Source organism: Delphinus delphis, chromosome 2 (genome assembly GCF_949987515.2).
Source record: "Delphinus delphis chromosome 2, mDelDel1.2, whole genome shotgun sequence".
Taxonomy (NCBI): Eukaryota; Metazoa; Chordata; class Mammalia; order Artiodactyla; family Delphinidae; genus Delphinus; species Delphinus delphis.
This window is the reverse complement of record NC_082684.1, coordinates 149,293,371-149,311,011: the sequence shown is the minus strand read 5'-3', so window position 1 is coordinate 149,311,011 and position 17,641 is coordinate 149,293,371.

Here is a 17,641-nt window from a genome sequence, read left to right as displayed (position 1 = left end):
CAGAGCATCTAGTCTGCCATACTGCCAGCAGTGCCTCAAATTCTATTGTTTTCGTAAGTACCAGCTTCCATGTTCTTTTCTTCTACATCTTCTTGAGTCATCTCCCACAGTAATAGCTCGCTTCCTTAAACTCTTAGCGTGTATACATAATTTATTCTTTGCCATTTATGTTACCTTAGAATTAGTTGCCAACTACTTCCTTGAAATCAGAGGTCAAATCCTATAGCTTCTTCTCTCCCAGCTCGTAAGGCAATCCCAGATACCACAGGCAATGATTTCATGTTTATGAAATGAGTGAATATAAAATGAGAAACAAAGGACCAAAAAGCTGTCAATACTACATTGAACAGACTACATGAGCCATAGAAATGATTGTGGCTATTAAGTTGTCCAAATATGTTTTAACAACAAAAAGATCACATTCGAGGTCTGATTCACTGAGTCTTTGAGGAGTTGATGAACAGACCTTCCGTTATTCCTTAGAAACAACCCTGAAGGAAATGAAAATTGAAGTAAATCAGATCTGTAAACCTAAGCTGTTTTGCAAGTCCTGCTCTTCCTGAGAAACAATAAAAATAATAGAAACTAAATTCACGTTGCACTGCCTCACACCAGAAAGGAAAATATAGTCACCTGTTGTAACTCATGCAGCCTATTTGGCAATGACTTCCAGATTCCTCTTCCAATTGAGAAGCAAGACAGAAGAACCAAGATTGTTTAGTTAAGTCTGTGTGGCAATAGATATTAGACTGTAACCACATGAAGTCCCTTGCAATATGGGGACTTAGTCTATAAATGAATTCTGGGTTTTAAATTTACTGAGATTTCAGGTTTCTTTCATCAATTCTGTCATTTCATATTGCTGAAGGAATAAAAAAGAGTTAGGGGGAATATAAAAATTTAATAGTTATATAGCCACATGGTCAAAATTATTTTATGATTCTAGAATTTGATTTTTAAAAAGCTAAGAGATAAGACCCAACATGAAGAAGAGGGATGAGCAGTTGGGAAGCAGGAATGGAGCTGAGAGATGGAGAGGGGCCACAGCTGAGAACAGCTTGGTGCCAAGGCTACCTCTCTGAGGTGCCTTGGAAGACTGGAAGTGACCTTCCTCCCTTCCAGCCCTGAGGACTCCTTGAGGGGTTCCAAAGAGGCATTTGGAATCCGGAACAAGACAGAGAGCTAGACAGTATATATTATGCTGCCCTGGCTCGTAACTGGGAGCATTCCGTGTCAGTGACACGAGCGCAGCCAGGGCTTAGTTTACCACGATCTGAAAGACGGCGAGGAGCGAGCTTATCCTTAGACCAGTGTGAACCACAAAATCCTGCACTGAATTTGATTTAGATTCTTCAAGGAGTGCCATTTTCTGGAAGGCTGTGGAATTAAAGGATCACATAGCCTTGTAATCAGAATTTTGGTGGTCTCTATAGGTTTATAACTTCCTATTGTTTCTTTTTCGAAACAAACTCACTACCTGCTTAAGTTTACCTTCCTTTCTCCTGAGGCAAGGAGTGATTAGCTCCAAATGGGCCCAGACAAGTTCCTATCTAGCCCAGCACCCGTGTCACTAGTGGCTTACAGGGATATATGTTTACCTAAGTGATATGTCTGTACCCCTCTTTTGTTAATAAATCTGTAAATCAGTATCCCTTCACTCTCTCATTTGGTGAGAAAAAAATTCACTATCCTTCAATTTCCTAAGACTCTTTCTGTGTAACACACGTGCTTCAACTTTTGTCTTCATCTCATAGACACCACGATCAATTTCCTGTTGACTTGATATTTCTCATGCATGGGCCACTAGATCTTATGACGAATGCACACCACCTTCGGAAGAGGACCTAAATAGCCTACCTGTGATTCTAGTTCTTCTGTAACAGACCCACATCTGGTTTGTCTTCCTGGTGTAGCTAAGATGATATGGAGGTAATTTTTCCGTTCCTTTTCCCATGGGGGTGGGGGGGTCTGGTGAGCTGCCCATCCCTGCACTTTCTTTTGTCAGAAACAAAAGAAAGACGATATCCAAAGGGTTTGGGGGGGAAGCATAATAAATAGTTTTTACTTATTACGGCTTTTACAGTCCAGTTCTCCAAGGAGCATAAAACCAGCACACTGAGGTAGGGCAAACGAGTCTAAGAGTCGTATCTCAGCTTTCTTGTCTCACAGTACACCCTGGAGAATACCTGAACCTCCGTGTAAGCCAACACCAAGGTTAAAAATACCTCTCTCTGCTCTGGCTGGGGGAGAGCAGGGCTTTACTCTGCAGAGGGGCAGTAAAGGCCCAGCCACCCCTGGCTGCCCAGGGCATCCTCCTTCTGGAAAGCTGCCCAAATACAAGCATAGCTCCCACTACACTTCTCTCAGAAGTGTGGTGAGGCCTGTCCTGAGCTGTCATCGTAATTTCAGAAGAGTTGGGACAGACTTTCTTCTGGGTAAAATACCTTCCCTTCCCTGATAACCAGCCACCTGAAATGCTATTGCTGACAGATACCTTTAGCTGAAGACATGGGAAAAAGCAAATCCTCCTGAGAACGGTTACCCTATGGATCAATGCGTTAAATAAACAACCAACAAAACTGTGGTTGGTGAAAAAGTCATACGTGCACATGGTAAAAAATATTCAAATAGTGCAAAAGGTTTTACAGTAAAATTAGTCTTCCGCCCCATATCCTCGGTCTCCCTGCAGTTATACTCATCAGACTCTTATATATCCTTCCAGAAATAGCCCATATATATTCAGGCATACATAAAATAGGTGTCCCCTTACAGCACACCACCACCAGTTTTTCACCTGCTTGTGAGCACACAGGTGTGGCTTCTTGCCACCTTTGTTTTACAGACTGAATTACTCTGAGAGTAACTTAGCACATGAAGATGGAGAGTATCCTTCCCAGCAGCTACCCAGTGTTCCATGATCACCATCACAGAGGGCACAGCTGCCCCGTCTTAAGGAAGGTCCAGAGGCTCACATTTCCTAGAACAGAAGAAATGGCTGAGATCACTTTAAGGTGGCTTGTTTCTGGAAGACACAAGCTCGTAGAACAGATGATTTATTCCACAAAACATGGGAAATTATTTAGAATTTGGGGTAAACAAAGTTTTCAAATGAGGAGCCCTTGTACACTGTGAGAACAAGGTAGAATTTCAACCTGGATTTGTTGTCGCTGCTGTTGATCTGTCACCTGTGGGGTTAGGGCTGAGGCAGGGCCCGGGCAGAGCATACGTGAAGCGCATGGGCTGGAGAGGGACCAGAACGAGGATCGGGGTCAGGGTAGGGCTGTGAGTCAAAAACTGGAAACAGATCCATTTCCCAAGACAAAACAGGGGTGTTTCCTGATTTTTCTTTTTTTTTTTTGCGGTACGCGGGCCCCTCACTGTTGTGGCCTCTCCCATTGCAGAGCACAGGCTCCAGACGCGCAGGCTCAGCGGCCATGGCTCATGGGCCCAGCCGCTCCACGGCATGTGGGATCTTCCCGGACCGGGGCACGAACCCGTGTCCCCTGCATTGGCAGGCGGACTCCCACCACTGCACCACCAGGGAAGCCCTCCTGATTTCTTTTATGTTATCTTCTAAGTCATATTTGACCACATGTTTGTGACTTACAAGATTTTAGGGGTAAAATTATAAGTAGATTCCCATCCATACAATGGATAAGTAAGTAGGTTTTGCGTTTCATGAGATTAAGATAAAGGTGGCTTAACTGAGCGGTACCACTTCATACACGTGTGATACTTTATGTAATATATGATTGTCATTTATGCCATTCAGCTTTTCTGTGGGACACTTTCTCCATTTTATAAAATACATTTAGATTCAGGTTTCACCTGAATCTTTAACTTTTAGGTATAACTTCCAGGTTACAGGAAAGTCGAGGGATAGAGAAACAAGCAAACCACATCTAGAAGAATTTATCAGACACACCCAGGAGGCAAGCATTCTGCAGGTCAACTGACCCCCACATCTCCAAACGGTCAGTCAGTAGCATGAGAAAAGGGAATGTTGTAGATTAAGAGACAATAGGTACATAAGAGTAGGTGCAATGTAGGATCCTGTTATATTGGATCCTAGTTTAGACAAACCAGCTTTAAACGACATTTTTAAGGACAATTTGAGAAATTTGAATTTGAACTGGGAATTATATATTAAGGAATATAATTATATAATTTAATTTGGCTAAATGTGAAAATGTTCTTTTGACTATAAAAAAACATTATTTTAAAAAGATGTCAGGACTTCCCTGGTGGCACAGTGGTTAAGAATCTGCCTGCCAATGCAGGGGACACGGGTTCGAGCCCTGGTCCAGGAAGATACCACATGCCATGGAACAACTAAGCCTATGCGTCACAACTACTGAGCCGGCACTCTAGAGCCCACAAGCCACAACTACTGAGCCCACGTGCGACAACTACTGAAGCCTGTGCACCTAGAGCCTGTGTTCCGTGACAAGAGAAGCCACCGCAATAAGTAGCCCTAGCTTGCTGCAACTAGAGGAAGCCCACAGACAGCAACAAAGACCCAACACAGCCAATAAATAAATAAATTAAATAATAAAATATTTAAAAGATGTGTACTGAAGTTAACAAACTGTTTTTGTTTGTTTGTTTTTTTGTTTCCCCCAGACCTTGAAGCTCTTAAAATGAGGGTTACCAGATCAGGGTAGGGTAATAGGGCTGGGCTACATTTTCACTTTTGTTCTGGTTAAAACAAGTGTCACCACTGGCAACCAGGGCACTGTGGGCTGTGTTTGCAGCCAAGCATGGCTGCCTTTCTTGAGCTGCCTCTTTGCGGGGTTGAGTTCTTGTATTAAGTTTTGCACGTTCAGCAGAGCAGGCATGTGTTATGTAAAGCCAGAGATTGTTGCATCACAGCCGTCAAGCCCTCTTACCCACATCCTGTCACATTCAGCTGCAGATGTGGCAAGAGGCTCCGAGGCAGCACAAAAGGCTTGGGACTGCAACCTGTGCGCTGGGCCTCAGTCTGCTGTAGGTCAAAGTGAACTGCGGGGACTGAGTTGTGTGGGACTTCAGTGTCCCCCAAGCAGACAGACCTCAGAATTGTCTGCGCCTTGACATTCTAAGTAAGGAGTCCTTTCTCAGGCAGCGCCAATGAGATGGATTACCTGTGATCTGGGCCCTCCAGCTCTGTGATGGCTGGTTTGGACTAGACCTTGAGACTCCCGTAGAGACAGCTGCCCTCGGTGGCCTCCACCTGGACTGGACCAGAAACTCAAGAACAGCTCCTACTGGAACTGATTCCTGAAGCTCATCCTTGTCAGTCCTAATATCTCTCAGGCTGAGGTCCCTGCTGGTTCTGGCTGATTCTGAAGGCCATGTCCTTCCACACATCCTTCTAACCTGCTGCTTTGCTGAAGAGGCGGGGGGGGGGGGGGCAGTTGCAGGAGGCCAGGTGGTGAGTGCTCACCGAGCAGGCAGCACGATGTCCATCTGTCCATTAGCAGTAGGCTATGGATTAGGTGTGGTATGAAGGGTATCTTTAAATAGATTTCTCTTGTTTGTTTGGTTTCAGGCCTAGTGATTGAGGTCACTCTGGGAGAAGCTTCAGAAGCAGCAGGAAGCCCTGGTCAGAATTTTGGGGTTTTATGTTTCACAACCATTATCCATCCTCCCACTTCAGTGGGGGAAAGAAAAGGTTAGTCAGGTTGGATAGTGGAATAAGGAAGAAAAGCTCTCAGTCTAGAAAAATCAGAATCTAAAGTATTATTAAAATATATATTTTAGGGACTTCCCTGGCGGTCCAGTGGTTAAGACGCCACGCTTCCACTGCAGGGCGCGCGGGTTCGAACCCTGGTCGGGGGACTAAGATCCCGCATGCCGTGCAGCCAAGAAAAACAAGACAAAACAACAACAACAACAAAATATATATATATATATTAACAATTACAGGTAGAGTTCATCTTAGCACAGCTCAGCTTCATCGGGGACCCTTGGTGCCCAGTACCGGAAATCATCCCACCCCTGTCACCTGGGAGCCCACGCCTTCACACATGAAAGGCAGGGCCTTAGGATGAGTTTCCACCGCATGGAAGGAGAAATGGACTCATCAAAGTCTTGGCTTGAAGTCCTAGTTCTGGCACTTGCTGCCTGTGGTCTCTCCTGACCGCCTGGAGTTCGGCGACTACCAAAAGATGGCTGAGACACTGAAGTCAGGTGTTAGACTCTGATGGGAGCAGTTCTGGGGTTTGGGAGAGAAGTCAGCAGAGAGAAGAAAGAGAATGAGTGGAGTTCCTTCCAGGCCCACCATTCTCAGAAAAACCAAAAAGAAATTTGGTAAACAGTCTTATGTTAAAATTATTAAACTTTTATACTATTAATGATTTATAGTTTCTTTGTAATTCATTCTTTAAAAGTCTCGCAAAGTCACCCGTTGTTGTCCTTTCAATAGTGTGGCATTAGCACCTGGTGGAGGCAGTGTGGAGGGCTTCTTCCTGATGCTCCAGGCTGGGGTGGGAGACAGTAGGGATAGGGTGGAGTGGATGATTTTGCCTCCAAGCCTTACATCACTGTTTACAAGTTCTTTCCTCCATGCCTCATCATTTCAGTGCCCATAAAAATGGATCACCCTAGAGTGACTGTACATCTAATAATGACAATGTCACCTTTACCTCCTGTGTCCAGGACGTCTCATTGTTTCACCTCCCTCTCTTCAATCTCATCGCTCGTTCTTCCTGGGTTTGGCCGATGAGAAACTGGTCAAGTGCTGCCACCTACTGGCCAAAATGTATATAACTAAGGAGCTGTGTCCCGGAAAACGTTAAGACCTAGGGTTTCCAAGACAAGGTGCTTTGTTGTAAGTGACAGGGCTGCTGCTATTCACGTTACTCTGTTAGCAACCTATAAAGCAAAGAAGGGGTCCACAACTGCACTTTCAGAGAAAAATGAATTTGGGCAAAGTTGTTTAAAGCAAAGTTTTTAAACCTTTTATGTTGAAATAATTTGAGACTTACAGAAACGTTGCACAAATAGTACAGGGAGTTCTGTCTACCCTTTATTCAGCTACGTCTAATAGTCACATTTTACATAACCATAGTGCAATTACTGAAGCCAGGAAACTAACATAGACACAATACTTTTAGCTACTCTAAAGACCTAATTTGAATTTTGACTGTTTTCCTACTAATACCCTTTTTCTTGTCCAGAATCCAGTCCAGGAGCTCTCATTGTCAAGTCTTCTGAGTCTTCTCCAATAGTGACAATTCCTCAGTCTTTCTTGACCTTAACACTTTAAAAAACAAAAAAAAAGTTTATTTATTTATGGCTGCGTTGGGTCTTCATTGCTACGTGCGGGCTTTCTCTAGTTGCAGAGAGCGGGGGCTACTCTTTGTTGCGAGGTGTGGGCTTCTCATTGCCGTGGCTTCTCTTGTTGCGGAGCATGGGCTCTAGGCACGCAGGCTTCAGTAGTTGTGGCTCGCAGGCTCAGTAGTTGTGGCTCCCGGGCTCTAGAGCGCAGGCTCAGTAGTTGTGGCACATGGGCTTAGATGCTCTGTGGCATATGGGATCTTCCCGGACCAGAGCTCGAACCCATGCTCCCTGCACTGGCAGGCGGATTCTTAACCAGTGCGCCACCAGTGAAGTCCCGACCTTGGCACTTTTGAAGAGTACTGGCCAGTTAATTTTGTATAATGTTCCTCTGTTTGTCTGATACTTTCTCATGATTAGATTGAAGAAATATATTTTGGGTGGGGTACTGATGTTGATATGCCTTATTTATAAATAGTGATGCTAACTTTGATCTCTTGGTTAAGGAGCTGTCAGGTTTCTCTGCTGTAAAGTTACTATTTTCCCCTTTGTAATTAGTAAGCATCTTCTGGGAAGATACTTCGAGGTTTTGCATGTATCCAATTTCTCATCATACTTTTACCTATTGATTTTAGCATTCATCAATTGTTGTTGTCTGCAGCACTTATTACGGTGGGGTGGAGTTTGGCTAGTGGTGATTATCTATTTCAGTCTCTCCTACATTTTTTTAATTGGAATTCTACTGTAGAGAAAGGCTGTCCCTTCCTCCCATTAATTTATTTATTCAGTTATGTATTTATATTAGTATAAACTCATGGATATTTATTTTATTGTATGGGTTATAAGCCAGTACTCTCATTATTTATTTTGTAGTTCAGATTGTTCAAACTGAAGCCTTTGGGAGCTCTTCTGAAGTCTGCTCCGGTGCCCTTCGACATGCCTCATTATTTTAGAAATAACAGAATTATTAAGATATAATTCACATAAAATTTACCCTTTTATAGTGTACAATTCAGTGGTTTTTCGTATATTCAAAATATTGTGCAACCATCACCACTGTCTAATTCTAGAACATTCTAATCACCCCCCCAAGAAACCCCGTACCCATTAGCAGTCACTCCCCATTTCCCCTTTTTCTCAGGCCCTGGCAACCACTAATCCACTTTCTTTTTCTATGGACTTGCCTATTCTGGACATTTCATATAAATGGAATCATACAATATTTGGCCTTTTGTGTCTGACTTCTTTCACTTAGCATAACATTTTTGAAGTCCATCCATGTTGTAGCATGTATCAATTCTTTTTATAGCTGAATAACGGTTCAATACATGGACATACCACACATTGTTTATCCATCTATCCAGTTAATGAACATTTGGGTTGTTCCCACTTTTTAGCTGTTACGATTAATGCTGCTATGAGCATTTGTGTACAGGTTTTTGTGTGAACATATGTTTTCCGTTGTTCTGGTTATATACCTACTAGTAGAATTGCTGGATCAAATGGTAACTCTAAGACTTACAGTTCGAGGAACTGACAATTCATTTTCTGAAGTGGCTGTACCTTACATCCCCACTGGTAACGCAGGAGGGTTCCAATTTCTCTCATCTTTTGCCAACACTTATTATCTTTTTTAATATAGCCAGTCTAGTAGGCATGAAGTAATATTTCCGTGTGGGTTGGATTTGCATTTTCCTTATGACTAATGATGCTGAGCATCTTTTCCTGTGCTCATCTTCCCTGCCATTTATCATATTTTAATTTACTTAGATCATATTTTTCTTTCAATTATGTGTTGCAGTTTTCAGTGTACAAGTCTTGTACTTTCATCAAATTTATTGCTAAGTATTTTATTCTTTTTGTTGTTCATGTAAATAGAACTCTTTTCTTAACTTCATTTTTAGATTGCTCATTGCCAGTGTATACAAATACAGTTGATTTTTGTATAATGATCTTGTATCCTGCAAGCTTGCTGAATTTACTTATTAGTTCTATTAATTTTTTTGTAGATCCCTTAGGATTTTCTAAATACAAGACCATGTCATCTGTGAACAGAGATAGTTTTACCTCTTCCTTTCCAGTCTAGATGCCTTTTTCTTTTTCTTGCCTAATTGCCCTAGCTAGAAACTCCAGTACAATTTTGAATAGAAGTGATGATCCTATACATTCTTGTTTTGTTCTTGATCTTAGGAGGAAAGCATTCAGTCTTTTGCCATTAAGTACGATGTTAGTCGTGAGTTTTTCATAGATGTGTTTTACCAGGTTGAGGAAGTTCCCTTCTACTTCTACTTTGTTGAGAGTTTTCATCATGAGAAGGTGTTGAATTTTGTCAAATGCCTTTTCTGCATTCCATTAAGGTGATCATGTGGATTTTGTTCCTTACTGTATTAAGAATTGATACTCAGATGTTAAATTAATCTTGCATTTTCAGGAGAAATCCCCCTCAATCATGGTGTATCATCCTTTTTATAGGTTGCTGAATTTGGCTTGCTGGTGTTGCCGTGGAGAGCAAAATCATGCCTGGTTGAAAATCACTGCTGGAGGAAGGACTAAATTATCTTTCTATTCTTTTTATAGTGAACATTTATGTAAGGAGGAAATCTAAGAGTATGTAGCCAATGCCTTGGCCTGGTAGAAGTAGACTTTATATGAAGAAAAAGACTTCCCAGCCCCTCCTTCCCGTGGGCACAGCTGTATATGGCAGCCATAGATGCTATGGCACTGAGGACAGATGGGGCAATCCTTGAGTCAGGCATAGGCCGAGGAGACAATCAAATGTGTGTATCAGCCGGGAGCTGGAAATGTTAAATCTCAGATCCCACTTCAGAGGTTGAATCAGAATATGCATTTTAACAAGAACCTCAGGTGATGTGTGTGCACGTTAGTCTGAGAAGCACCAAGCTGAGAAACTTGTTGAAGATCGTAGACACAAAAAAGCCACAAGTGGGACCCATATCTCCTGACTCCTGCCTATTGTGTATTTACGTGTGTGTATTTGTGTGTGTGTGTTGTTTGTGAGTAGCCATTGTGGATTTAATTACATCCACAAAAGTGTATTAAAAGCCTCCCATGTACCAGTTAGTGTGCTGGTGCTGATGAAAGCTCCATTTACAGGGCTTTTTTTTTTTTTTTAATTTCACCTGACTCAGAGCTCACTCAATTTCAATAACCTTTTCCCTGGGGCACTTGTCAAAAAGAGTCAAGTACAATTGTTTAACGTTGCAGCTGCTTGAGGTAGTGACAGCAGGTGGGGCAAACAAGAAGCTGACTAAAAAACTTAAAAGGAAAAGCTGGGGAATGAGATATCCATAAAGGGTTCTGAAAAGCTCTGAAGGATTCCTGGGAATCTGGACATCTATGCACATCGGTGTGGGATAATCTCTTTTACTTAGAGTCAAATTATGAACTGTAATCGCATCCACAAAATACCTTCATAGCAATACCTAGATTAGTGTTTGATTGATAACTGGAGACCAGAAACATAAAACTGACCATTATAGGAGAGAATAGAGCTATAGGGAAGCAAAGTTTTACATACTATTGAACTAAAGTAGGAGGTTTCTTAGAAAATTCCCAACAGGTCAGATAATGATAATTCTCCAAGAAGGGCATTTGAGGAGAGCTCCAACCCCTTCTGCCCTCTCCAGTGGCTGCTAGGCTGTTGGTTTTCACTGTTCTTATGGAGATTCAGCTGTCTTTCTTAAGTAAACGTTCTTCAGATTGTTGCAATCTGTGAGTTAATTTCTAGGGTTCTGAGAAAGTTAATTTTGACAGTTTTTGCCAGTGTTGTCATTGCTTTTATGAAGGAGTGGCTTTTTGGAGATCCTCACTCTAACATCCCCCTGTCCTAGGGACACAAGCACAGAGGTGTGTCCAGGTGCCCTCTTAGCAAAGAAGCCAGCCAATGCAGGCCAGTGATAACATTCAGAACTCATAGCGTTTTCGATACCCATGTAACTTCTCCATGGTTGTTACTTTTGTCTTATCAAGTCTGTTTCTCCTCAGGGTAAAATGTTAAGGTCCTGAGGGCCTGGATTGGGCACAGTGGATTGTGATCAGGATCAGAATGTCACATGCCCTTTTCTGAGTTCATACGTTGAGAACATCATGATGTGTCATGTGAGGTTCCTGAGACAGTTAAGAGACATTTCAACGCTGAAATTGTCTTTTGGTCAGTTCACTGTAGAGGGGGCCATGAAATAAATGATTGCAAATGTAAAATCGAAGCAACAGGAAAGAATGGTGATGGTCAGATATTTTGGGAGGAATGATGGTATATGCCCAAGCGAGCAAGCCAGATGTGGTGTCCACCCACCTGGAGAGCGAGTGTGTGTGTGTGTGTGTGTGTGTGTGTGTGTGTGTGTGTGTGTGTGCTGGAAGAGGGAGCAGACAAAAGCAGGCAAATAGATACATGGATAAAAATTAAGAAAAGAGGGCTTCCCTAGTGGCGCAGTGGTTGAGAGTCCGCCTGCCGATGCAGGGGACACGGGTTCGTGCCCGGGTCCGGGAGGATCCCACATGCTGCAGGGCAGCTGGGCCCGTGAGCCATGGCTGCTGAGCCTGCGCGTCCGGAGCCTGTGCTCCGCAACAGGAGAGGCCACAGCAGTGAGAAGCCCGCGTACCGCAAAAAAAAAAAAAAAAAATTAAGAAAAGAGTGATGGAGATAAGGGGCAAGAGGCTGTGCTAGAGAATGAGAAGGAGGGAACCAACTATTTCAGCTAGTTGGTCACGAGGAAAAAATGTTTAAGAGACTTAAAGGAAGAGGATCCGGGCTGTAAAGATCAGTGAGCAATTCTGCATGATAAAGGGAGGGACAGCATTGCAGACAAAAGGAATTACCTTCAAAGTCTAAGCAGGCTGGGGCTGGGAGGGAAAGCCTGGGGAAGATGGCATGATGTTTAGTAGGTCAGTAAGGGGCCCACTCACACAGGATCTTAAGTGACTGTGTGTCCTGGTTTGCCTGGCATAGGGTTTAGATGATAAATTTTATGGTTACCTTACTTATAGGCTATGGTGAACAACATGAATGTTAAGAATATGAATTTTATCCTAACTACAATGGAGAGCCATGTGTTTTGGGGAGAAGATAAACCTTGATTAGGACAATTGATTGGGCCACAAAATAACAGAAGGTTTTACATAACCAGCCGGACTGTTTCACAGAGTTTATCAAATTCTTGACGGTGAGGTATTGAAGTTCCCAGCAATTATTATATTGATTTCTAATTCTCCCTTCAGATGTGTTAGTATTGGATTAATATATTTAGGTGCTCTGATGTTGAGTGCATGTATATTTATGATTATATCCTTTTAATGAGTTGACCCTTTATCATACAATGACTTTCTTTGTCTCTTGTTACAGCTTTTGAGTTAACGACCTTCTTTGTCTCTTGTTACAGCTTTTGAGTTAAAGTCTATTTTCTCTGATATAAGTGTAGCCCTGCTCTCTTTTGGTTCCAACTTGTGTGGAGATATCTTTTTCCATTTCTTCAATTTGAGCCTGTGTGTTTCCTTAAAGCTGGAATGAATCTTTTGTAGGCAGCATATAGTTAGGTCTTTTTTTTTTTTTTAAATCCGTTCAGCCACTCTGTGCCTTATGATTTGAGAATTTAATCCATTTACATTAGAGTAATTATTAAAAGTAAGGACTTACAAATGCCATCTAATTTTTTCTGGCTATTTTGTAGTTCCCTGTTCCTTTCCTCCTCTTCTCCCTTCCTTTGTTTTTTTTTAAATTTACTTATTTAACTTTTTTTTTAATTTTAATTTTTGGTTGTGTTGGGTCTTCATTGCTGTGCACGGACTTTCTCTAGTTGTGGCAAGCAGGGGCTACTCTTCATTCCAGTGCGTGGGCTTCTCATTGAATTGGCTTCTCTTGTTGTGGAGCACGGGCTCTAGGCATCTGGGCTTCAGTAGTTGTGGCATGCGGGCTAGAGCACAGATTTAGTAGTTGTGGCGCATGGGCTTAGTTGCTCCACAGCATGTGGGATCTTCCTGGACCAGGGCTCGAACCCGTGTCCCCTGCATTGGCAGGCGGATTCTTAACCACTGTGCCACTAGGGAAGTCCCTTCCTTCCTTTGTGAATTGATGATTTTCTATAGTGGTATGCTTTGATTCCCTTGTCTTTATCTTTTGTGTATCTACTGTTGGTTTTTGCTTTGTGGCTACCCTGAGGCTTACATAAAACATTTTATCAACACAATGGTCTATTTTAAGCTGATAACAACTTAACTTTGAGTGCATACAAAAACTCTATCTTTTTACTTCCCCTCCTTTATGTTTCTGATGTCACAATTTACCTCTTTTTATATTGTGTATTCATTAATAAATTATTATAGGTAAGTTATTTCTAATACTTTCATCCTTTAACCTTTATACTAGAGGTAATTGGTTAACCCACCACCATATTATATATTATAGTATTCTGAATTTGAATATATACTTACCTTTATTGGTGTGTTGTATATTTTCATATGTTTTCGCATTACTAAATAGCATCCTTTCATTTCAGCTTGAAGAATGCCTTTCAGCATTTCTTATAAGGCAGGTCTAGTGGTAATGAACTCCCTTAGTTTTTGTTTGTCCGGAAAAGTCTTTATCGCTGCTTCATTTATGAAGGATGACTTGGCTGGATAGTGTATTCTTGAGTGATATATTTTTTTCTTTCAGCACTTTGAATGTATCATTCTATTCTCTCCTGACCTGTAAGGTTTCTGTGGAGAAATCCGCTGATAGCCTTCTGGTGGTTCCCTTGTAAGTTACAAGCTTTTCTCTGGCTATTTTAAGATGCTCTATTTGTCTTTGATTTTTGACAGTCTTATTATAATGTGTCCTAGAGAAGAGCTCTTTGAGTTTGTTTGGGGACTTATGAGCTCCATGAACTTGGGATGTCTAAATCTCTCCCCAGGTTTGGTAAGTTTTTAGCCATTTTTTCCTTAATAAGCTGGGGGTGCCCATGGCCAGTTGGAGGGGATCCATCTGTCTGCAAGACATCCCCAGTAGATCATGGGTGAGCTTCTTGATGGAGTCTGTGATGTAGTTAGTAGGGTCTGCATCATTTTAATGCCCACTGAGAGTCCTATCTGCCACTCTTCCTGCCACTTCTTACCCCAGTTGTGAGCTCACAATTCTGTACTCTGGATGGAGTGAGAGAGAAATGGACCCCTTTGGCAGCATCCTGCACAGCTGGGGAAAATGGGTGCTCACTCACATACTCTCATTTTCCCCTGTGGAAGAAATCACAGGCCAAGAAGGTATCTCTTGGCCCTGAGCTTTGCTGCTTTGGGTGATGCACTAAAGTCAAACGGTACCTCTTACCTTCCCCAATGCATCCAATCTCATTTATTTTTGCTCTAATGTTGTGCTGGAACTTCTCTGCTGGACTCCTGGACTTCAGCAAAAGCTCTCTTGTCCATGGGTAACTGCCTAAGACAGTGTTCTCCAGGGGCTCCTAGACCACAGCCAAGAGGGGGTGCAGCCAGCTCACAGTCCATTGAGGGTCCGCGGCTGCAACTGAAGTCTGTATGTCTATTACCCAATGCACAGGTGGGCGAGACTCCACCCAGGTTCCTTGGTGTATGGTGCTGGATCCCACAGCTCCCACAAAGGCACTTTTTTCCATGGATGGATGCCAAATTGTTATTGTTGAAGAGGGGATATGAGTGAGGAACTTCTTATTTGGGCATCTTGCTGATGTCACTCCCCAGGTGTTGGTTTCAAAAGCTGTTTTCTTAGGCTGCTGGTTAAAAAAAGATGCCATATCCTATGACCAAAATTCTTGCTGTCTTGGAAAGATAGCTTTTTTTCTTTTTACAGGCTCCGAACGCGCAGGCTCAGCAGCCATGGCTCACGGGCCCAGCCGCTCCATGGCATGTGGGATCTTCCCGGACCGGGGCACGAACCCGTGTTCCCTACCTCGGTAGGCAGACTCTCAACCACTGCACCACCTGGGAATCCCCTCTTCTTTTTTTTTTTTTTTTTGAGGTGGCTTTTGAGACCTAATCCCTTCCCCCAACTCCAAATCAAAACACCTTAAAGAAGACACCAAAGGCAAAAATACTCCTGCTTAACATTTTCTAAGGAACTGGCTGATGTAATAAACACTGTGGTCCTGACCACAGCAACTTGACTAAAATTCAAGTGGAGCAAAGTGAATGACCTGGTAGTGGAAACTTCTTGTGGCTCTGTTGCTGAACCAAGTTTGGTTTGCCTGATGGGCTGAGATGCCAAAGTTTGCAGCAAAGAGAGGGTTTTACTCACAAGACAGCCAAGCTAGGAGACCGGAAAGCAAATTTCAGACCCACTTCCCTGAAAGCAGGGGGCTTGTGGTATTTATGGGATAAAGAATGAAGAAGCAGGGCGGTCTGAGGCTTGGGTAGCATGGGAAGAGGTGATTGGAAAAAGGTGTGGGAATTGTGGTTCTGCATAGGCGTTAACTAAACTACAGGGCGCGGCACCTTCATGAATGGAGGTGCTTGGCATGATCTGAAGGTGGAGTTTTCGGCTCTCTGATGTCAAAAGGTCAGTGAGTGGACGCCCTTGCATACCCAGTTGGAGGGTCGGTGGTCCTATCCAGTCTTCACCAGCTCAGCTTGAACTAGACACAGCTGGAAAACAACTCAGGCAAACATCTTACTGTTTAGGCTACCGGCCCCTAGAGGACACGAAAGTCTTTTGTAGCAACAATTGAAATGACCTTGATTAGTGAAGGCAGGTGAAACGATTTGACTAAAGATTACCCACGGTTTCAGTAACATGTCAGAGGGTTGGAGGGTGGGTAAAGTTTAAACACCTGAGAAAAGAACAAGGCACATTCTCTCCCATCACCTCCTTCACGCCTGTGAACCCATTTACTGAGTGCATCATACTCTTCACAAGTGTAATCACTGGAAGTGAGGACCCTGCCTAGGAGGGGAGAAAGAGGAAAAACTGCTTTGGAAGGAATTGAAATAAATTAAATAAATTAAAATTTATAAATAGTTGTTTGCCATCTGCAAGCAGTATGTACACACACTATTTTCAGCGCTTCAGTGAAACAGAAGAGAAATATTGACCCCATCTGGAGACTTCCATGTTTCTTCTGGCTTCCCTCCCCTGGGCTTTATTTATAACCCTTCTTCAGGGACTTTTAATCCCCCTAGGTTCTCCCTGTGGAGCTTCCTAAATCTACCCAAATTAACTCCACTCTCTTATGGACTCTACAGCTGAGGCCTTTAGGGGATGGTGTTTGGGATGCCTACAGAAGTCTCCCCCTCCTTTGTAAGGCTCAAAGTCACCTGCCCTTCAAAAACTTCCACCCAACAGGTAATTCTTTTTTCCTTTCTAGTGTCCAGTTACATAGACATTAAGATGGAGACCTCTTCAGGGTCAACCCACTGGACCACTTGAGAGGGGCCACATTCACAATTTCATTCTACAGCTTTCCCCACCTACCTTTGGAGAATATGATGGAATTACTGGGATTATGTCAATCAAGTAGCCCTGCTCTTATATTTAAAAAATGAAAAAACCTGACTTAGAAAGTAGTGTTTTTCTTAAATTGGAAAAAAATCTGCATTTTAACATAGTTACCAAAAATAATACAAATAGCTAAGATTTATTGAAGATTTGTCATATGCCAGACACTGTGCTAACCTTAACTCACTTCAAATTTCTAATTCTCACAGCAACTCTGTAATATAGATATTTATCCCCATTTTACAGATGAGGAAACTGAGATTTAGGGATGTTAAATAATTAAATTATTTGCCCAAAGTCACATAGCTAGTAATCAGTATAGCAGGAATTCCAAACCCAGTTTCTCTTTTCCCTGAGCCAGGCCTCTTACTCAGTCAGTATATACTCTATTAAAATACAAGAGGGTCCTAATTTCTCAGCCCTCTCCTAGCTCCACACACATACAACACACACATGCACAAGTTATTTTATTGGCCAGGATTTTAAAGGCCATCCTCTCTAATAATAATTTTCATTTCTTCCGAGGGTCAATCAGGTTAATATAAATGGCTAACATCTATAAATAGAATGTCCCGCTTCCATTTAAAAACGTCCTCCAGCTCCACTAGAGAACACCTCTTTCTGTTTTTCCCCCTTAATTAATCTTCCTTTAAATCATGGCACTGGCTTGAGTTCTCAAGCCTGTTGTCCTCTTAACTTCACCCTTCCTCCAAAGAAAACCCACAAGCCACTCACTGAGGATTGCAGAGAGAATAAAAACAAAAGAAGGCAAGAATTGTCTAAATTTAAAGTGCTGGAAAATCCAACATTTTATTTACTACATTTTGGTGACTACATAAATGCTGAAACATTTTAACACTGAAAAGCATGATGGCATCATCACTTGCTTTTTTTTCTTTTTTTCTTTTTTGCTTAGCAAACACA